The sequence below is a fragment of the Arachis hypogaea genome, chromosome 5 (assembly GCF_003086295.3).
Source record: "Arachis hypogaea cultivar Tifrunner chromosome 5, arahy.Tifrunner.gnm2.J5K5, whole genome shotgun sequence".
NCBI lineage: Eukaryota > Viridiplantae > Streptophyta > Magnoliopsida > Fabales > Fabaceae > Arachis > Arachis hypogaea.
In genome coordinates this window covers 68,094,272-68,118,469 of record NC_092040.1, presented here as the reverse complement: position 1 = coordinate 68,118,469, position 24,198 = coordinate 68,094,272, and positions in this window count along the sequence as shown.

Below are 24,198 nucleotides of genomic sequence, written 5' to 3'. Positions count from 1 at the left end.
AGCACCAAGAACACTCCATCATCCTCCATGAAATTAGAGAAGATCAAAGAATCATGAGAGAGGAGCAACAAAGACAAGGAAGAGACATTGAGGAGCTCAAGCACTCCATAGGATCTTCAAGAGGAAGAACAAGCCGCCATCACTAAGGTGGACCCGTTCTTTAATTTCCTTGTTCTTTATTTTCCTGTTTTTCGAAAATTATGCTTATGTTTATCTATGTTTGTGTCTTGTGATCATTAGTGTCTTAGTGTCTATGCCTTAAAGTTATGAATGTCCTATGAATCCATCACCTCTCTTAAAAAAAATAATAATAAATGTTCTTAATTGAAAAAGAGAAGAATTGCATGAATTTTAAATTTTATAATAGTTTAATTATTTTGATGTGGTGGCAGTACTTTTGTTTTCTGAATGTATGCTTAAACAGTGCATATGTGTTTTGAATTTGTGGTTCATGAATATTGGCTCTTGAAAGAATGATGAAAAAGGAGACATGTTACTGAGGATCTGAAAAATCATTAAAATGATTCTTGAAGCAAAAAAAAAAAAAATCGAAAAAAAAGAGAGGAAAGAAAGAAATAAATTTGTGATCCAAGGCAAAAAGAGTGTGCTTAAGAACCCTGGACACCTCTGGTTGGGGACTCTAGCAAAGCTGAGTCACAATCTGAAAAGGTTCACCCAATTATGTGTCTGTGGCATGTATGTATCCGGTGGTAATACTGGAAGACAGAGTGCTTTGGGCCACGGCCAAGACTCAATAAGTAGCTATGTTCAAGAATCATCATACTTAACTAGGAGAATCAATAACACTATCTGGATTCTGAGTTGCTAAAGAAGCCAATCATTCTGAATTTCAAAGGATAGAGTGAGATGCCAAAACTGTTCAGAGGCAAAAAGCTAAAAGCCCCGCTCATCTAATTAATACTGATCTTCATAGATGTTTTTGGAATTCATTGCATATTCTCTTCTTTTTTATCTTGTTTGATTTTCAGTTGCTTGAGGACAAGCAACAATTTAAGTTTGGTGTTGTGATGAGTGGATAATTTGTACGCTTTTTGGCATTGTTTTTAGTATGTTTTTAGTATGATCTAGTTGGTTTTTAGTATATTTTTATTCGTTTTTAGTTAAAATTCACTTTTCTGGACTTTACTATGAGTTTGTGTGTTTTTCTGTGATTTCAGGTATTTTCTGGCTGAAATTGAGGGACCTGAGCAAAAATCTGATTCAGAGACTAAAAAGGACTGCAGATGCTGTTGGATTCTGACCTCCCTGCACTCGAAGTGGATTTTCTGGAGCTACAGAAGCCCAATTGGCGCGCTCTCAATGGCGTTGGAAAGTAGACATCCTGGGCTTTCCAGCAATATATGATAGTCCATACTTTGCCCAAGATTTGATGGCCCAAACCGGCGTTCAAAGTCACCCTCAGAATTTCCAGCGTTAAACGCCGGAAATGGCACCAAAATGGGAGTTAAACGCCCAAACTGGCACAAAAGCTGGCGTTTAACTCCAAGAAGAGTCTCTACACGAAAATGCTTCAATGCTCAGCCCAAGCACACACCAAGTGGGCCCGGAAGTGGATTTTTATGTCATTTACTCATCTCTGTACACCCTAGGCTACTAGTTTTCTATAAGTAGGACCTTTTACTATTGTATTTAGGAGATCTTTCAATCTTTGGATCTTTTGATCATGTTTTGATGATTGAACCCTCATTGGGAGGCTGGCCATTCGGCCATGCCTAGACCTTGTTCTTATGTATTTTCAACGATGGAGTTTCTACACACCATAGATTAAGGTGTGAAGCTCTGCTGTACCTCGAGTATTAATGCAATTACTATTGTTCTTCTATTCAATTCCGCTTGTTCTTGTTCTAAGATATCACTTGTTCTTCAAATTGATGAATGTGATGATCCGTGACACTCATCATCATTCTCACCTATGAACGTGTGACTGACAACCACCTCCGTTCTACCTTCGATTGGGTGAATATCTCTTGGATTCCTGATACACGATGCATGGTTGATCGACTGACAACCGTGTACTCGCTTGACAAACGAGCCAGCCATTCTGTGAGATCAGAGTCTTCGTGGTATAGGCTAGACCTGATGGCGGCATTCAAGTGAATCCGGAAGGTCTAACCTTGTCTGTGGTATTCTGAGTAGGATTCAATGATTGAATGACTGTGACGTGCTTCAAACTCCTGAAGGCGGGGCGTTAGTGACAGACGCAAAAGAATCACTGGATTCTATTCCGGCCTGATCGAGAACCGACAGATGGATAGCCGTGCTGTGACAGGGTGCGTTGAACATTTCCACTGAGAGGATGGGAGGTAGCCACTGACAACGGTGAAACCCTTGCTTAAGCTTGCCATGGAAAGGAGTAAGAAGGATTGGATGAAGACAGTAGGAAAGCAGAGAGACGGAAGGGACAGCATCTTCATACGCTTATCTGAAATTCCTACCAATGAATTGCATAAGTATCTCTATCTCTATCTTTATGTTTTATTCGTATATCACCATATTCATTTGAGTTTGCCTGACTGAGATTTACAAGGTGACCATAGCTTGCTTCATACCAACAATCTCTGTGGGATCGACCCTTACTCGCGTAAGGTTTATTACTTGGACGACCCAGTACACTTGCTGGTTAGTTGTGCGAAGTTGTGTTTATGCCATGGTATTGAACACCAAGTTTTTGGATTCATTACCGGGGATTATTTGTGTTGTGAAAAGTATTGATCACAATTTCGCATACCAAGTTTTTGGCGCCGTTGCCGGGGATTGTTGAGTTTGGACAACTGACGGTTCATCTTGTTGCTTAGATTAGGAATTTTTTTTTTCGGAATTCTTGAAGATGAATTCTAGAGTTTCATGATGATTTGTTGAAGTCTGGCTGGCTGAGAGGCCATGTCTAATTTCATTGGACCGAGGTTTCAACTTATCATCACAAAAGCTTATTGATTTCTATCAATCTTGCTTTTGGAGCAGTGATCTGCTAAGGCTTGGCTGGCCATTGGCCATGTCTAGTGTTTTGGACCGAAGCTTTCTTTGAAAGCTTGGCTGGCTGTGAAGCCATGTCTAATTCCTGGACCGGAGTCTTAGACTAAACACTGCATGATTCCTGGAATTCTCATTAAGAATTTTGATACCTTTTTCCACTTCATTTTCGAAAATCCAAAAAAAAAATTTACAAAACTATAAAAAACCAAAAAAATATTGCATGTTTGAGTCTAGTGTCTCATTTTAAGTTTGGTGTCAATTGCATGCATTCATTCATTTGTCTTAGGGATCTTCAAGTTGTTCTTGATGATTTCATTGCTCTGACCTTTGAATTCTCTTGACTTGAGTGTTTATGTGTCTCATATGCATTCTCATTAGTGTCAGTAGTATACAAACTGCTAAGTTTGGTGTCTTGCATGCATTGTTATTTGATTTTAGTTGCATTTTTGATGAGCGGATAATTTATACGCTTTTTGGCATTGTTTTCATATAGTTTTTAGTAAGTTTGAGCTACTTTTAGGGATGTTTTCATTAGTTTTTATGTTAAATTCACATTTCTGGACTTTACTATGAGTTTGTGTGTTTTTCTGTGATTTCAGGTAAGTTCTGACTGAAATTGAGGGATTTGAGCAAAACTCTGAAGAAGGCTGACAAAAGGACTGCTGATGCTGTTGGAATCTGACCTCCCTGCACTCAAAATGGATTTTCTGGAGCTACATAACTCCAATTGGCGCACTCTCAACGGCGTTGGAAAGTAGACATCCAGGGCTTTCCAGAAATATATAATAGTCCATACTTTATTCGAAGAATGACGACGTAACTTGGCGTTGAACGCCAAGTACACGCTGCTGTCTGGAGTTAAACGCCAGAAAAACGTCATTATCCGGAGTTGAACGCCCAAAACACGTCATAACTCAGAGTTCAACTCCAAGAGATGCCTCAGCTCGTGAATTAATCAAGCTCAGCCCAAGCATACACCAAGTGGGCCCCGGAAGTGGATTTATGCATCAATTACTTACTCATGTAAACCCTAGTAGCTAGTCTAGTATAAATAGGACATTTAACTATTGTATTAGACATCTTTGGTCTCAGTTTTGTTTTATTCTTCATCTTAGGAGATCATTGATCACGTTAGGGGGGCTGGCCATTCGGCCATGCCTGAACCTTTTACTTATGTATTTTCAACGGTGGAGTTTCTGCACACCATAGATTAAGGGTGTGGAGCTCTGCTGTACCTCAAGTATTAATGCAATTCTATTGTCTTTTATTCAAATCTCTCTTATTCTTATTCCAAGATATTCATTCGTACCCAAGAACATGATGAATGTGATGATAAGTAACCCTCATTATCATTCTCACTTATGAACGCACGTGATTGACAACCACTTCCGTTCTACATGCAACAAGAGCTTGAATGTGTATCTCTTAGATTCCCCAACAGAATCTTCGTGGTATAAGTTAGATAGATGGCGGCATTCATGAGGATCCGGAAAGTCTAAACCTTGTCTGTGGTATTCCGAGTAGGACTCTATGATTGAATGACTGTGACGAGCTTCAAACTCCTGAAGGCTGGGCGTGATGACAAGCGCAAAAGAATCAAGGGATTCTATTCCAACCTGATTGAGAACCGACAGATGATTAGCCGTGCTGTGACAGAGCATAGGAACGTTTTCACTGAGAGGATGGGATGTAGCCATTGACAACGGTGATGCCCTACATACAGCTTGCCATGGAAAGGAGTAAGAAGGACTGAGTTGAAGCAATGGGAGAGCAGGCGTTCTTGAGCCATATAGCATCTCCATTCGCTTATCTGAAATTCTCACCAATGAATCTGCATAAGTATTCTATCCCTTTTATTATTTCTTCTTTTTATTATTAATCTTCGAAACCATAAACAAATTTAATCTGCCTAACTGAGATTTGCAAGGTGACCATAGCTTGCTTCATACCAACAATCTCTGTGGGATCGACCCTTACTCATGTAAGGTTTATTACTTGGACGACCCAGTACACTTGCTGGTTAGTTGAACGGAGTTGTGAAAGCCGCAGTATTGTGCACCAAGCTTTTGGAGCCATTACCGGGGATTATTCGATTTGTGTGAAAGTATAAATCACAATTTCGTCCACCAAGTTTTTGCCGCCGTTGCCGGGGATTGTTCGAGTATGGACAACTGACGGTTCATCTTGTTGCTCAGATTAGGTAATTTTCTTTTCAAAAAAAAAAAAGTTTTCAAAAATCTTTTCAAAATTTTTCTTTTATTTTTCATTTTTTCTAAACTTTATTTTCGAAAAATTTAATAAAAATACAAAAAAATTAGAAAATCATAAAAATCAAAAATATTTTGTGTTTCTTGTTTGAGTATTGTGTTAATTTTTAAGTTTGGTGTCAATTGCATGCTTTTAAAATTTTTCTTGCATTTTCGAAAATCTCATGCATTCATAGTGTTCGTCATGATCTTCAAGTTGTTCTTGACAAGTCTTCTTGTTTGATCTTGATGATTTCTTGTTTTGTGTTGTTCGTTGTTTTTCATGTGCATCTTTGCATCCATAATTTCCATGCATTAAAAATTTCTAAGTTTGGTGTCTTGCATGTTTTCTTTGCATCAAAATTTTTTTCAAAATTATGTTCTTGATGTTCATCATGATCTTCATAGTGTTCTTGGTGTTCATCTTGACATTCATAGCATTCTTGCATGCATCTTGTGTCTTGATCCAAAATTTTCATGTTTTGGGTCATTTTTGTGTTTTTCTTTAAAAATTTAAAAATCAAAAAAATATCTTTTCCTTATTTCCCTCCAAATTTTCGAAATTTTGGGTTGACTTGGTCAAAAATTTTCAAAATTAGTTGTTTCTTACAAGTCAAGTCAAAATTTCAATTTTAAAAATCTTATCTTTTCAAAATCTTTTTCAAAAATCATATCTTTTTCATTTTTTTTATTTTCGAAAATTTCAAAAATTATTTTTCAAAATATTTTCAAAATCTTTTTCTTATCTTTTTATCTAATTTTCGAAAATTGGCTAACAATTAATGTGATTGGTTCAAAAATTTGAAGTTTGTTACTTTCTTGTTAAGAAAGGTTCAATCTTTAAGTTCTAGAATCTTATCTTGTAGTTTCTTGTTAGTTAAGTAATTTTAAAAATTAAATCTTTTTCAAAATATCTTTTTCTTAAAAATCTCTTTATCTTTGTATCTTATCTTTTTCAAAAATTTTATCTTTTTCAAAATTTGATTTCAAAATATCTTATCTAACTTCTTATCTTCTTATCTTTTTAAATTTTGATTTCAAATCTTTTTCAATCAACTAACTAACTTTTTGTTTGTTTCTTATTTTTTTCAAAACCACCTAACTACTTTTCCCTCTCTAATTTTCGAAAATTCTCCCTCTCTTTTTCAAAAATTCTTTTTGTTTTTAATTTTAATTTCAATTACTTTTATCTCTAATTTTCGAAAATCACTAACTCTTTTTCAAAACATTATTTTCAAATTTCTGTCATCTTCATTCTCTTCTCTTATTCTATTTAATTAATTAATTACTAACACTTCTCTTCACCTCTCCTCATCCAAAAATCCGAATCCATCCTTCTTCTTTCTTATACCCCTTTCTTCTTCTACTAACATAAGGGAATCTCTATACTGTGACATAGAGGATTCCTCTTTCTTTTCTTGTTTTCTTCTCTTTCATATGAGCAGGAACAGGGAAAAGGGCACTCTTGTTGAAGTTGATCCAGAACCTGAAAGGACTCTGAAGAGAAAATTAAGAGAAGCTAAATTACAACAATCCAGAAACAACCTTTCAGAAATTTTCGAACAAGAGAAGGACATGGCAGCCGAAAATAATAATAATAATAATGCTAGGAGAATGCTTGGTGACTTCACAAAGCCAACGTCCAAGTTTGATGGAAGAAGCATCTCCATTCCTGCCATTGGAGCCAATAACTTTGAGCTTAAGCCTCAACTAGTTGCATTAATGCAACAAAACTGCAAGTTTTATGGACTTCCATCTGAAGATCCTTATCAGTTCTTAACTGAGTTCTTGCAGATCTGTGAGACTGTAAAGACGAATGGAGTTGATCCTGAAGTCTACAGACTCATGCTTTTCCCTTTTGCTGTAAGAGACAGAGCTAGAATATGGTTGGATTCACAACCTAAGGATAGCCTGGACTCCTGGGATAAGCTGGTCACTGCTTTCTTAGATAAGTTCTTCCCTCCTCAAAAGCTGAGCAAGCTGAGAGTGGATGTTCAAACCTTCAAACAAAAAGATGGTGAATCTCTCTATGAAGCTTGGGAAAGATACAAGAAGCTGACCAAAAGATGTCCATCTGACATGTTTTCAGAATGGACCCTATTAGATATATTCTATTATGGTCTCTCTGAATTTTCAAAAATGTCACTGGACCATTCTGCAGGTGGATCTATTCACCTGAAGAAGACGCCTGAAGAGGCTCAAGAACTCATTGACATGGTTGCAAACAACCAGTTCATGTATACCTCTGAGAGGAATTCCGTGAATAATGGGATACCTCAGAAGAAAGGAGTTCTTGAAATTGATGCTCTGAATGCCATATTGGCTCAGAACAAAGTGTTGACTCAACAGGTCAACATGATCTCTCAAAATCTGAATGGACTGCAACATGCATCCAACAGCACTAGAGAGGCAGCTTCTGAAGAAGCTTATGATCCTGAAAACCCTGCCATGGCAGAGGTTAATTATATGGGTGAACCATATGGAAACACCTATAACCCATCATGGAGAAATCATCCAAATTTCTCCTGGAAGGATCAACAAAAGCCTCAACAAGGCTTTAATAATGGTGGACGCAATAGGCTGAACAATAGTAAGCCATATCCATCATCTTCTCAGCAACAGACAGAGAATTCTGAACAAAATACTTCTAATTTAGCCAATATAGTCTCTGATCTGTCAAAGGCCACTTTCAGTTTCATGAACGAAACCAGATCTTCCATCAGAAATCTGGAAGCACAAGTAGGCCAGCTGAGTAAGAAAGTCATTGAAACTCCTCCCAGTGTTCTGGTGGACGAAATTGTGATCACATCAATATAGTATTAATATATTTATTATAGGATTGTGGAACTTAGGATTTTTTTGGTATGAGTGGGCACAATTCCGTTCAACTGACCAGCAAGTGTACTGGGTCGTCCAAGTAATACCTTACGTGAGTAAGGGTCGAATCCACAGAGATTATTGGTTTGAAGCAATCAATATTTATTTTATTGATCTTAGTCAGGATGTTAATAGGATTATTTGGATTAAAAGTGAAATTACTGGAATTGATAAAAGAGGGAACAATGTTACTTTGATTTGCAGCACTAGGAAATATGTTGGAGTTTTGGAGATGCTTTGTCCTCTGATTTCAACTCTTCCTTGAGATCTTCTTCTCACACGCAGGTTCCTTCCATGGCAAGCTCTATGTAGGGTGTCACCGTTGTCAATGGCTACTTCCCATCCTCGCAGTGAAAACTATGCACGCACTCTGTCACAGTACGGCTAATCACCGGTTGGTTCCCGCTCCTACTGGAATAGAATCACTCTTTTGCGTCTGTCACTAACGCCCAGCAGGTTAAAGTTTGAAGCACGTCACAGTCATTCAATCCCGGAATCCTACTCGGAATACCACAGACAAGGTTTAGACTTTCCGGATTCTCATGAATGCCGCCATCAATCCGGCTTATACCACGAAGATTCTGTTGGGGAATCTAAGAGACATTCATTCAGTCTGATGTAGAACGGAGGTGGTTGTCAGGCACACGTTCATGGGTTGAGGAAGGTGATGAGTGTCACGGATCATCACCTTCTCCACAGTTAAGCGCGAATGAACATCTTAGATAAGAACAAGCGTGTTTGAATGGAAAACAAAGGAATTATATTAAATCATCGAGACGCTGCAGAGCTCCTCACCCCCAACAATGGGGTTTAGAGACTCATGCCGTCAAAGAGTATGTAATTCAGATCTGAAAATGTCATGAGGTCCCAGATATGTCTGTAAAAGTTGTTTAAATAGTAAACTAATAACCTAGGGTTACAGAAAATGAATAAACTAAGATAATTGGTGCAGAAATCCACTTCTGGGGCCCACTTGGTGTGTGCTGGGGCTGAGACTAAAGCTTTCCACGTGCAAAGGCCTTTCTTGGCGTCAAACTTCAGGTTATGACGTGTTTTGGGCGTTCAACTCCGGATCATGACGTTTTTCTGGCGTTTAACTCCAGACAGCAGCATGAACTTGGCGTTTAACGCCAAGTTACGTCGTCTATCCTCGCTCAAAGTATGGACTATTATATATTGCTGGAAAGCCCTGGATGTCTACTTTCCAACGCCGTTGAGAGCACGCCAATTGGACTCCTGTAGCTCCAGAAAATCCATTTCGAGTGCAGGGAGGTCAGGATCCAACAGCATCAGCAGTCCTTTTTCAGCCTAAGTCAGATTTTTGCTCAGCTCCCTCAATTTCAGCCAGAAAATACCTGAAATCACAGAAAAACATACAAACTCATAGTAAAGTCCAGAAATATGATTTTTGCCTAAAAACTAATATTATTTTACTAAAAACTAACTGAAACATACTAAAATCTACATGAAATTACCCCCAAAAAGCGTATAAAATATCCGCTCATCACAACACCAAACTTAAACTGTTGCTTGTCCTCAAGCAACTAGATAAATAAAATAGGTTTTAACAGAAATAAAGAAGCAATAATATCTCAGAGTTTTAAGTGAAGCTCAGATTCTTATTAGATGAGCGGGGCTTGTAGCTTTTTGCCTCTGAATAGTTTTGGCATCTCACTTTATCCTTTGAAATTCAGAATGGTTGGCATCCATAGGAACTCAGAATTCAGATAGTGTTATTGACTCTCCTAGTTTAGTATGTTGATTCTTGAACACAGCTACTTTTATGAGTCTTGGCCGTGGCCCTAAGCACTTTGTTTTCCAGTATTACCACCGGATACACAAATGCCACAGACACATAACTGGGTGAACCTTTTCAGATTGTGACTCAGCTTTGCTAGAGTCCCCAGTTAGAGGTGTCCAGAGCTCTTAAGCACACTCTTTTTGCCTTGGATCACGACTTTAACCACTCAGTCTCAAGCTTTTCACTTGGACCTTCATGACACAAGCACATGGTTAGGGACAACTTGATTTAGCCGCTTAGGCCTGGATTTTATTTCCTTGGGCCCTCCTATCCATTGATGCTCAAAGCCTTGGATCCTTTTTACCCTTGCCTTTTGGTTTTAAGGGCTATTGGCTTTTTTCTGCTTGCTTTTTCTTTTTCTTTCTATTTTTTTCGCCACTTTTTTTTTTTTCACAAGCTTTTGCTTTTTTCACTGCTTTTTCTTGGTTCAAGAATCAATTTCATGATTTTTCAGATCATCAATAACATTTCTCTCTGTTCATCATTCTTTCAAGAGCCAACAATTTTAACATTCATAAACAACAAGATCAAAAATATGCACTGTTCAAGCATTCATTCAGAAGACAAAAAGTATTGCCACCACATATAAATAATTAGAATTTTCCTTATTAAGAACTCGAAAAAAAATTAAATTGCCTCTTTATTCTACAAATCTACTATTTTATTCATGTTTGATGATGATGGGAAAAATAAATTATAACTTAGTTGGAAATAAAACCAAAATAGATATGCTAATTACTACTACTCCTATATAACTTCTAAGGTAAAATCCTATAATAATACTATCACAGAGTTAAAGCTAGAATTAGAACTTAACAACCTGTATTTTGGGAAGTGGATGTTCCTCTAGTCTGTGGGGTGCCTTCAAGAATTAATTTCTGACGCTTCAGCTCCCTTAAGTTCACATCCTTGCTCTTCCTGTTCTCTTAGGTGCCATGGTCTTACTGAGTTTTAGCTCAGTGATCATGGCAAATCACACCAAACTTAGAGGTTTGCTTGTCCTCAAGCAAAAGAAAGGAAAGGAGAGGAGTAGAAGGAAAGGCATTTTTCAAATAAAGATAAGATGAGTTGAAAAAGATATGAGAAGAAATTAAAAATATTTAAAAAAGAATTGGATTGAAAAAAAGATTTATGTTTATGAATTAAGATATATTTGATATTTTTGAAAAAAGGGATTTTAGAAATTAGGGTTCTTAGAAAACCAATTTGATTTTGAAGGATGACATTTTGAAACATGTTTATGCAAGAAATCATGAATTGAAACATAAAAATTTAGAAAAATTATGGAGAAAAACGAATTTTTACCTCCTCCCCACCATCCTGGCGTTAAACGCCCAACTGCTGCATGGTTTGGGCGTTTAACGCCCAAATGCTGCTTCTTCTGGGCGTTCAACGCCCAGCTGATGCATCTTTCTGGCGTTTAACGCCCAGATGCTACCCTTACTGGCGTTAAACGCCCAGTGGGTGCTTCTCATGGGCGTTCAACGCCCAAATTGTTTCTTACTGGCTTTTTCACGCCAGTGAGCTTCCAATTTTCCTTGTAACTATGTGACTTCAATCAATTGCTATTTCACCTTTTGAAGATACTCTAGCATCTACCTGTAAAACTAGATCAAATAAAATTATATTTTGTGAGTGGCTGGGTTGCCTCCCAGCAAGCGCTTCTTTAATGTCATTAGCTGGACTGAGTTTTAATCAAGTCTCAGTTTTGAGCATTCTTGCTCAAAATTGCCCTCAAGATAATGTTTGACTCTTTGTCCATTAACAATGAACTTTTTGTTAGAGTCATTATCCTGAAGCTCTATGTATCCATATGGTGATACGTTTGTAATGACATATGGACTTCTCCACCGGGATTTTAATTTCCCAGGGAATAATCTGAGCCTAGAATTGAATAGCAGAACTTTCTGCCCCGGATCAAAGACTCTGGATGACAATTTCTTATCATGCCATCTTTTCGCTTTCTCTTTGTAAATCTTTGCATTTTCGAAAGCATTGAGTCTAAATTCCTCTAGCTCTGATTCGAGACTCTCAGCCATATTGACCTCTCTTACCAGAGAGTCAATAATATCAACACTCATGCAGTCATTTGGGGTGTCTGGATGTTGCATGGCTTTAACAACATTCAGCCTGAACTCTTCCTCATTGACTCTCAAGGTTACTTCCCCTTTTTGGACATCAATGAGGGTTCGGCCAGTTGCTAGGAAAGGTCTTCCTAGAATGAGGGTTGCACTCTTGTGCTCCTCCATTTCCAGCACCACAAAGTCAGTAGGAAAGGCAAATGGCCCAACCTTGACTATCATGTCCTCAATCACGCCTGATGGGTATTTAATGGAGCCATCAGCAAGTTGAAGACATATCCTGGTTGGTTTGATTTCTTCAGTTAAACCAAGCTTTCTGATAGTAGATGCAGGTATTAGGTTGATACTTGCCCCAAGATCGCATAAAGCTTGCTTGGTACAAACACCTTCTAATGTGCATGGTATCATAAAGCTCCCAGGATCTTTAAGCTTCTCAGGTAAGCTTTTTAGAATGACTGCACTGCATTCTTCAGTGAGGTAAACTGTTTCAGTTTCCCTCCAATCCTTCTTATGACTTAATATCTCTTTCATGAACTTAGCATAAGAAGGTATTTGCTCAAGTGCTTCTGCAAACGGAATCTTTATTTCAAGAGTTCTGAGATAGTCTGCAAAGCGGGCAAATTGCTTATCCTGTTCCGCTTGGCGGAGTTTTTGAGGATAAGGCATTTTGGCTTTGTATTCCTCAACTTTAGTAGCTGCAGGTTTATTACCTACAGAAGTGGGTTGGGAAGCCTTTTTAGAAGGATTGTTATCAGCACTTGTATGTGACTGATCACCCACTGGCGTTTGAATACCAGGGGTGGAAGCTGGGGTGGCGTTAAACGCCACCTCCCTGCTTGTTTCTGGCGTTTGAACGCCAGAACCATGTTTCTTTTGGGCGTTCAACGCCAGATCCATGCTTGTTTCTGGCGTTGAACGCCAGGAATGAGCATGGTTTGGGCGTTCAGCACCAGCTTTGTCCCTTTCTGGGCTCGGACTGTCTTCAGGAGGATTTTGAGTATCCACTTGTTTATTTCTTGGTTTTCTGCTGCTTTGAAGTGAGGTATTTAATGTTTTCCCACTTCTTAATTGAACTGCTTGACATTCTTCTGTTATTTGTCTTGACAGTTGTTTTTCTGTCTGCTTTAATTGTACTTCCATGTTCCTGTTAGCCATTCTTGTTTCCTGTAACATTTCCTTGAATTCGGCTAGCTGCTGAGTTAGAAAGTCTAATTGCTGATTAAACTCATTAGCTTGATCCACTGGACTGAGTTCTGCAGTTACTGTTTTAGCTTCTTCTTTCCTGAAAGATTCATTGCTTAAGTACAGATGTTGATTTCTGGCAACTGTATCAATAAGCTCTTGAGCCTCTTCAATTGTTTTTCTCATATGTATAGATCCACCAGCTGAGTGGTCTAGAGAAATCTGAGCTTTTTCTGTAAGCCCATAATAGAAGATGTCTAATTGCACCCATTCCGAAAACATTTCAGAGGGGCATTTTCTTAGCATCTCTCTGTATCTCTCCCATGCATCATAAAGGGATTCATTATCTCCTTGTTTGAAGCCTTGGATGCTTAGCCTTAGCTGTGTCATCCGTTTGGGAGGGAAATAGTGATTCAGGAATTTTTCTGACAGCTGTTTCCATGTTTTTATGCTGTTTTTAGGCTGGTTATTTAACCACCTCTTAGCTTGATCTTTTACAGCAAATGGAAACAGTAGTAATCTGTAGACATCCTGATCCACTTCTTTATCATGTACTGTATCAGCAATTTGCAGAAATTATGCTAGAAATTCTGTAGGTTCTTCATGTGGAAGACCAGAATACTGGCAGTTTTGCTGCACCATGATAATGAGCTGAGGATTCAGCTCAAAGCTACTCACCCCATATGGAGGGTATACGGATACTACTCCCATATGAAGCAGTAGTGGGGTTTGCATATGACCCCAGAGTCCTCTTGGACTGTTCACTCATACTTACTTCCATAATGGAATACAAGTTGAGAATTTATAGTAATGGAATAAATAAAAATGGAATAAATAAAAAGAAGTTAAAAATATTTTTTTTTTAATAAAATAAAAACGAAATAAATAAAAGAAAGTGAAAATATTTTGAAATTGAAAATTGAATTTTTATAAAAGATTTTCGAAAAAAAAAATTGTTCAAAATTAGTTAGAAAAATAAAATTTTTTTGAATTTTGAATTTTATGATGAAAGAGAAAAACACACAAAAGACACAAGATTTAAAATTTTTAGATCTAATGCTCCTTAATTTTCGAAAATTTTTGGAGGGAAAACACCAAGGAACACCAAACTTAAAAATTTTAAGATCAAGACACAAGAAAAACTCAAGAACACTTTGAAGATTCACAAGAACACCAAGAACACAAGGAAGAACACCAAACTTAAAATTTTTAGAAAACCAAAATAAATTTTCGAAATTTATGAAAAGATTAACAAGAAAACACCAAACTTAAAGTTTGGCACAAGATTAAATCAAGAAAAATTATTTTTGAAAAAGATTTTTAAAAGTATTGGTGCTCCCTTGTCAAGAATATGACCCTTCTATTCTAGCCAAATGGGCAGAAAAGGTAACAATTGTTCTGGGCAGGTATATTCTTTTTGAAAGACTAATGCTTTGGATTAGTAAAAGAAAAACAAGAAAAGACACAGAACAAGAAAAACTCAAGATCAAACAAGAAAAATAAACAAGAACAACTTGAAAATCAATGAAGAACAAAGACACAAGTCGAAAATTTTAAAGAAAAATATGAGACATGCAATTGACACCAAACTTAGAACAAGACACTAAAACTCACGAAAATTAACACTTAATTAAGAAAAATAATTTTTGAAAAGAAATTTTTTTTTTTTGAAAAGAAACTATCCTATCAAAATTTAATGACTCTATAAAAACAAATTATTCCTAATCTAAGAAATAAAATAAACCTTCAATTGTCCAAACGCAATAATCCCCGGCAACGGCGCCAAAAACTTGGTGGACGAAATTGTGATCACATCAATATAGTATTAATATATTTATTATAGGATTGTGGAACTTAGGATTTTTTTGGTATGAGTGGGCACAATTCCGTTCAACTGACCAGCAAGTGTACTGGGTCGTCCAAGTAATACCTTACGTGAGTAAGGGTCGAATCCACAGAGATTATTGGTTTGAAGCAATCAATATTTATTTTATTGATCTTAGTCAGGATGTTAATAGGATTATTCGGATTAAAAGTGAAATTACTGGAATTGATAAAAGAGGGAACAATGTTACTTTGATTTGCAGCACTAGGAAATATGTTGGAGTTTTGGAGATGCTTTGTCCTCTGATTTCAACTCTTCCTTGAGATCTTCTTCTCACACGCAGGTTCCTTCCATGGCAAGCTCTATGTAGGGTGTCACCGTTGTCAATGGCTACTTCCCATCCTCGCAGTGAAAACTATGCACGCACTCTGTCACAGTACGGCTAATCACCGGTTGGTTCCCGCTCCTACTGGAATAGAATCACTCTTTTGCGTCTGTCACTAACGCCCAGTAGGTTAAAGTTTGAAGCACGTCACAGTCATTCAATCCCGGAATCCTACTCGGAATACCACAGACAAGGTTTAGACTTTCCGGATTCTCATGAATGCCGCCATCAATCCGGCTTATACCACGAAGATTCTGTTGGGGAATCTAAGAGACATTCATTCAGTCTGATGTAGAATGGAGGTGGTTGTCAGGCACACGTTCATGGGTTGAGGAAGGTGATGAGTGTCACGGATCATCACCTTCTCCACAGTTAAGCGCGAATGAACATCTTAGATAAGAACAAGCGTGTTTGAATGGAAAACAAAGGAATTATATTAAATCATCGAGACGCTGCAGAGCTCCTCACCCCCAACAATGGGGTTTAGAGACTCATGCCGTCAAAGAGTATGTAATTCAGATCTGAAAATGTCATGAGGTCCCAGATATGTCTGTAAAAGTTGTTTAAATAGTAAACTAATAACCTAGGGTTACAGAAAATGAATAAACTAAGATAATTGGTGCAGAAATCCACTTCTGGGGCCCACTTGGTGTGTGCTGGGGCTGAGACTAAAGCTTTCCACGTGCAAAGGCCTTTCTTGGCGTCAAACTTCAGGTTATGACGTGTTTTGGGCGTTCAACTCCGGATCATGACGTTTTTCTGGCGTTTAACTCCAGACAGCAGCATGAACTTGGCGTTTAACGCCAAGTTACGTCGTCTATCCTCGCTCAAAGTATGGACTATTATATATTGCTGGAAAGCCCTGGATGTCTACTTTCCAACGCCGTTGAGAGCGCGCCAATTGGACTCCTGTAGCTCCAGAAAATCCATTTCGAGTGCAGGGAGGTCAGGATCCAACAGCATCAGCAGTCCTTTTTCAGCCTAAGTCAGATTTTTGCTCAGCTCCCTCAATTTCAGCCAGAAAATACCTGAAATCACAGAAAAACACACAAACTCATAGTAAAGTCCAGAAATATGATTTTTGCCTAAAAACTAATATTATTTTACTAAAAACTAACTGAAACATACTAAAATCTACATGAAATTACCCCCAAAAAGCGTATAAAATATCCGCTCATCATGTTCTCCCAAGCAATACAGAAGAGAATCCAAAAGGAGAGTGCAAGGCCATTGATTTAATCAAAGTGGCCGAATGCATAGGGGAGGAGGAGGACGAAAATCCTAGTGAGGAAGACCTCCTGGGATATCCTTCAAGCAAGAAGGAGTTTCCTATTAAGGATCCTGAGGAATCTGAGGCTCATACAGAGACCACAGAGATTCCATTAAATCTCCTTCTGCCATTCATGAGCTCTGAAGAATATTCATCCTCTGAAGAGGATGAAGATGTGACTGGAGAGCAAGTTGCTCAATACTTAGGAGCTATCATGAAGCTGAATGCCAAGCTGTTTGGTAATGAGACTTGGGAAAGTGAACCTCCCTTGCTCATTAGTGAACTGGATACTTGGATTCAGAAAACTCTACCTCAAAAGAAACAAGATCCTGGCAAGTTCTTAATACCTTGCACCATTGGCACCATGAGCTTTGAAAAAGCTCTATGTGATCTTGGGTCAGGGATAAATCTGATGCCACTCTCTGTAATGGAGAAGCTGGGAATCATTGAGGTACAACCTGCCTTGTTCTCATTACAATTGGTAGATAAGTCAATGAGACAAGCTTATGGAATAGTAGAGGACGTGCTAGTAAAGGTTGAAGGCCTTTACATCCCTGCTGATTTCATAATCCTACACACTAGGAAGGAAGATGATGAATCCATCATCCTAGGAAGACCTTTCCTAGCCACAGCAGAAGCTGTGATAGATGTCAACAGAGGAGAGTTAGTCCTTCAATTGAATGAGGACTACCTTGTGTTTAAGGCACATGGCCATCCCTCTGTGACAGAAGAGAGTAAGCATGAAGAGCTTCTCTCAGTTCAAGGTCAAGAAGAGCCCACACAGTCAAACTCTAAGTTTGGTGTTGTGAGGCCACAACCAAACTCTAAGTTTGGTGTTCAAATTCCATATCCAAACTCTAAGTTTGGTGTGGAGACAACACACTAAATTGATCTGATCATCTTGTGGCTCCATGAGAGCCACTGTCAAGCTATTGACATTAAAGAAGCGCTTGTTGGGAGGCAACCCAATTTTATTTATCTAATTTTATTTTATTTTGTTTTAGTGTTATTTTTGTGTTGAATTAGGTACATGATCATGAGGAGTCATGAAAAAATCAAAGAAATTAAAAACAGAGTCAAAAACAGAAGAAAAAAATTTTTCACCCTGGAGGTAGCGCAGACTGGCGTTCAACGCCAGTAAGATGCATCTGGCTGGCGTTCAACGCCAGAACAGAGCATCTTTCTGGCACTGAACGCCCAAAACAAGCAACAACCTGGCGTTTAACGCCAGGATGTGCACACAGAGGACAATCTGGCGCTGAACGCCAGAAACAAGCATGAAACTGGCGTTCAACGCCAGAAACATGCATTACATGGGCGTTTAACGCCCAGAACATGCACCAATGGGCGTTTGAACGCCAGAATGATGCATGGAGGCAATTTACATGCCTATATGGTGAAGGAATGGTATTTCTTTTCACCTCAGGATCTGTGGACCCCACATGATCCCCACCTCAGGATCTGTGGACCCCACAGGATCCCCACCTACCATATTCCCACCTTACCTCTTAATCCTATTTTTGTGATTTGAATACCCCATGTCACAATTCCCAATATTCTTCATCAATCACCTCACTCCCTCTTCCCAATTACCCCATTCACCATTCACATCAACCCACTCTTCCCCATAAACCCCACCTACCTCCATAACATTCAAATTCAATTTCCCACCCATTCCCACCCAAAATGGCCGAGACCTAACCCTCCCCTCTCCCTATAAATACCCTTCCATTCTTCTTCATTTTCACACAACACAACCCCTTTCTTCTCCCACATAGCCGAACCCACTTCTCTCCCTCTCTACCATATTCTCTTCTTCTTCTTCTACTCTTCTCTTCTTTATTGCTCGAGGACGAGCAAATTTTAAGTTTGGTGTGGTAAAAAGCCTAAGCTTTTTGTTTTTCATTACCATCAATGGCACCTAAGACCGGAATTTCCTCAAGAAAAGGAAAAGGGAAGGCAAAAGCTTCCACCTCCGAGTCATGGGAGAAGGAAAGATTCATTTCCAAAAGCCATCAAGACCACTTCTATGATGTTGTGGCAAAGAAGAAGGTGATCCCCGAGGTCCCTTTCAAGCTCAAAAAGAATGAGTATCCGGAAATCCGACATGAAATCCAAAGAAGAGGTTGGGAAGTCATAACCAACCCCATGCAACAAGTCGGAATATTGATGGTTCAAGAGTTCTATGCCAATGCATGGATCACTAGGAACCATGATCAAAGTATGAACCCGAATCCAAAGAACTATATCACAATGGTTCGGGGGAAATACTTAGATTTCAGTCCGAAAAATGTGAGGTTGGCATTCCATCTACCCATGATGCAAGGTGATGAACGCCCCTACACAAGAAGGGTCAACTTTAATCAAAGGTTGGACCAAGTCCTAAGGGATATATGTGTGGAAGGCGCCCAATGGAGAATAGACTCCAAAGGCAAACCGGTCCAACTAAGAAGACTGGACCTCAAGCCTGTAGCCAGAGGATGGTTGGAGTTCATCCAAAGATCCATCATCCCTACAAGCAACCGATCTGAAGTTACTGTGGATCGGGCCATCATGATTCATAGCATCATGATTGGAGAGGAAGTGGAAGTTCATGAAGTCATCTCCAATGAACTCTACAAAATAGCTGACAAGCCTTCATACATGGCACGGCTAGCCTTCCCCCACCTTATATGTCATCTTTGTTACTCAGCTGGAGTTATCATAGATGGAGATGTCTCCATTGAAGAAGACAAGCCCATCACCAAGAAAAGGATGGAGCAAACAAGAGAAGTTCCTCACGGCCCTCAAGAAGAACATGAGGAAGTTCATCATCAACAAATGCCTCAAGGAATGCACTTTCCTCCCAACACCTATTGGGAGCAACTCAGCACCTCCTTAGAAGATTTGAGCCATAATGTGGAACAATTAAGGGTGGAACACCATGAACACGCCCTCACTCTCCAAGAAATAAGAGAAGATCAAAGAGCAATGAGGGAGGAGCAACAAAGGCAAGGAAGGGACATAGAAGAGTTGAAGAACATCATTGGTCCTTCAAGAAGAAGACGCCACTAGAGGTGGATTCATTCCTTGTTCTTTATTTCTTTCTGTTTTCGGTTTTTAAGTATTATGTTTATCTATGTTTTGTGTCTCTACTTCATGATCATTAGTGTGTAACCATGCCTTAAAGCTATGAATAAAATCCATTAGTCTTTCACCTCTCTTAAATGAAAAATGTTTTAATTCAAAAGAACAAGAAGTACATAATTTTCGAATTTATTATTGAATTTAATTTAATTATATTGATGTGGTGACAATACTTTTTGTTTTCTGAATGAATGCTTGAACAGTGCATATTTTTGATCTTGTTGTTTATGAGTGTTAAAATTGTTGGTTCTTGAAAGAATGATGAACAAAGAGAAATGTTATTGATGATCTGAAAAACATCATGAAATTGATTCTTGAAGCAAGAAAAAGCAGTAAAAAAAAAATGGCGAAAATTTCAAAAAGCAAGGATCCAAGGCTTTGAGCATTAATGGATAGGAGGGCCCAAGGAAATTAAATCCAGGCCTAAGCGGCTAAATCAAGCTGTCCCTAACCATGTGCTTGTGTCATGAAGGTCCAAGTGAAAAGCTTGAGACTGAATGGTTAAAGTCGTGATCCAAAGCAAAAGAGTGTGCTTAAGAGCTCTGGACACCACTAACTGGGGACTTTAGCAAAGCTGAGTCACAATCTGAAAAGGTTCACCCAGTTATGTGTCTGTGGCATTTGTGTATCCGGTGGTAATACTGGAAGACAAAGTGCTTAGGGCCACAGCCAAGACTCATAAGTAGCTGTGTTCAAGAATCAACATGCTTAACTAGGAAAGTCAATAACACTATCCAAAATTCTAAGTTCCTAGAGATGCCAATCACTCTAAACTTCAAAGGAAAAAGTGAGATGCCAAAACTGTTCAGAAGCAAAAAGCTACAAGTCCCGCTCATCTAATTAAATTAATATTCATTGATATTCTGGAAATTATAGTATATTCTCTTCTTTTATCCTATTTGATTTTCAGTTGCTTGGGGACAAGCAACAATTTAAGTTTGGTGTTGTGATGAGCGGATAATTTATACGCTTTTTGGCATTGTTTTCATATAGTTTTTAGTAAGTTTGAGCTACTTTTAGGGATGTTTTCATTAGTTTTTATGTTAAATTCACATTTCTGGACTTTACTATGAGTTTGTGTGTTTTTCTGTGATTTCAGGTAAGTTCTGACTGAAATTGAGGGATTTGAGCAAAACTTTGAAGAAGGCTGACAAAAGGACTGCTGATGCTGTTGGAATCTGACCTCCCTGCACTCAAAATGGATTTTCTGGAGCTACAGAACTCCAATTGGCGCGCTCTCAACGGCGTTGGAAAGTAGACATCCAGGGCTTTCCAGCAATATATAATAGTCCATACTTTATTCGAAAAATGACGACGTAACTTGGCGTTGAACGCCAAGTACACGCTGCTGTCTGGAGTTAAACGCCAGAAAAACGTCATTATCCGGAGTTGAACGCCCAAAACACGTCATAACTCAGAGTTCAACTCCAAGAGATGCCTCAGCTCGTGAATTAATCAAGCTCAGCCCAAGCATACACCAAGTGGGCCCCGGAAGTGGATTTATGCATCAATTACTTACTCATGTAAACCCTAGTAGCTAGTCTAGTATAAATAGGACATTTAACTATTGTATTAGACATCTTTGGTCTCAGTTTTGTTTTATTCTTCATCTTAGGAGATCATTGATCACGTTAGGGGGGCTGGCCATTCGGCCATGCCTGAACCTTTTACTTATGTATTTTCAACGGTGGAGTTTCTGCACACCATAGATTAAGGGTGTGGAGCTCTGCTGTACCTCAAGTATTAATGCAATTCTATTGTCTTTTATTCAAATCTCTCTTATTCTTATTCCAAGATATTCATTCATACCCAAGAACATGATGAATGTGATGATAAGTAACCCTCATTATCATTCTCACTTATGAACGCACGTGATTGACAACCACCTCCGTTCTACATGCAACAAGAGCTTGAATGTGTATCTCTTAGATTCCCCAACAGAATCTTTATGGTATAAGTTAGATAGATGGCGGCATTCATGAGGATCCGGAAAGTCTAAACCTTGTCTGTGGTATTCCGAGTAGGACTCTATGATTGAATGACTGTGACGAGCTTCAAACTCCTGAAGGCTGGGCGTGATGACAAGCGCAAAAGAATCAAGGGATTCTATTCCAACCTGATTGAGAACCGACAGATGATTAGTCGTGCTGTGACAGAGCATAGGAACGTTTTCACTGAGAGGATGGGATGTAGCCATTGACAACGGTGATGCCCTACATACAGCTTGCCATGGAAAGGAGTAAGAAGGACTGAGTTGAAGCAATGGGAGAGCAGGCGTTCTTGAGCCATACAGCATCTCCATTCGCTTATCTGAAATTCCCACCAATGAATCTGCATAAGTATTCTATCCCTTTTATTATTTCTTCTTTTTATTATTAATCTTCGAAACCATAAACAAATTTAATCTGCCTAACTGAGATTTGCAAGGTGACCATAGCTTGCTTCATACCAACAATCTCTGTGGGATCGACCCTTACTCACGTAAGGTTTATTACTTGGACGACCCAGTACACTTGCTGGTTAGTTGAACGGAGTTGTGAAAGCCGCAGTATTGTGCACCAAGCTTTTGGAGCCATTACCGGGGATTATTCGATTTGTGTGAAAGTATAAATCACAATTTCGTCCACCAATTTTGATTATTAAAAATCCAAAAATATTTTTAATTTGTGTCTTTTCAAGTCAATAATACAGAGAATTAAAGATTCAGAACATACTGCAGAGGAATTGCACAGAAAAAGCTGGGCGTTCAAAATGCCCAGTGAAGAAGACAGACTGGCGTTTAAACGCCAGCCAGGGTACCTGGTTGGGCGTTTAACGCCCAAAAGGGTAGTATTTTGGGCGTTAAATGCCAGAATGTGCACCATTCTGGGCGTTTAACGCCAGGATGGCACAAGAGGGAAGATTTTGTTTTCAATGCAAATTTTTTTCAACTTTTCAAAATTTTTCAAAATCAAATCTTTTTCAAATCATATCTTTTCAATCATATGTTTTCAAAATTGATTTCTTTCTATTCTCAAAAATACTTGCTATCAATTAATGATTTGATTCAACATCTCAAGTATGTTGCCTTTTCTGTTGAGAAAGGTTTAATGTTTGAATCATATCTTTTCTTGATAGCCAAGTCATTAATTTTCAAAATCAAATTTTTTTAAAATGTTTTTCAAATCATATCTTCTCAATCACATCTTTTTAAAACTAATCATATCTTCTTAACCACATCTTTTTCAAAATAGCTTTCAATCAAATCTTTTTGATTTCTAATTTCAAAATCTTTTTCAAAAATCACTTTACCTCTTTCTCACTCTTGGTTTTCGAAAATCAATTAAGGTTTTTCAAAATGTTTTCAAAATTTCTTACTTAATTTTCGAAAAAATTCTTCCCCTCTTTTCATATCCTTCTATTTATGGACTAACACTATTCCTTAATGCAAAATTCGAACTCCATCTTTCTTGATAAGTTCGAATTTTCTACTTCTGCCTTCCATTTTCTTTTCCTCTGACACCTCAAGGAATCTCTATACTGTAACATAGAGGATTCCATATTTTCTTGTTTTCTTCTCTTTCTTATGAGCAGGAGCACAGACAAAAGCATTCTTGTTGAGGCTGATCCTGAACCTGAAAGGACCTTGAAGCAGACGCTAAGAGAAGCTAAGGCACAACTCTCTGTAGAGGACCTAACCGAATTCTTCAAAGAAGAAGAACTCATGGCAGCCGAAAACAACAACAATGCCAACAATGCAAGGAAGGTGCTGGGTGACTTTACTGCACCTACTCCCGACTTCTATGGGAGAAGCATCTCTATCCCTGCCATTGGAGCAAACAACTTTGAGCTTAAGCCTCAATTAGTTTCTCTAATGCAACAGAATTGCAAGTTCCATGGACTTCCATTGGAAGATCCTCATCAGTTCTTAGCTGAATTCTTGCAAATCTGCGACACTGTCAAGACTAATGGGGTTGACCCTGAGGTCTACAGACTTATGCTATTCCCTTTTGCTGTAAGAGACAGAGCTAGGACATGGTTGGACTCACAACCTAAAGAAAGCCTGGACTCTTGGGAAAAGCTAGTCAATGCCTTCTTGGCAAAGTTCTTTCCACCTCAAAAATTGAGTAAGCTTAGAGTGGAAGTCCAAACCTTCAGACAGAAGGAAGGAGAATCCCTCTATGAAGCTTGGGAAAGATACAAACAATTAATCAGAAAGTGTCCCTCTGACATGCTTTCTGAATGGAGCATCATAGGTATTTTCTATGATGGTCTCTCTGAACTATCCAAGATGTCTTTGGATAGCTCTGCTGGGGGATCTCTTCATCTGAAGAAGACGCCTACAGAAGCTCAAGAGCTGATTGAAATGGTTGCAAATAACCAATTCATGTACACTTCTGAAAGGAATCCTGTGAACAATGGGACAAATCAG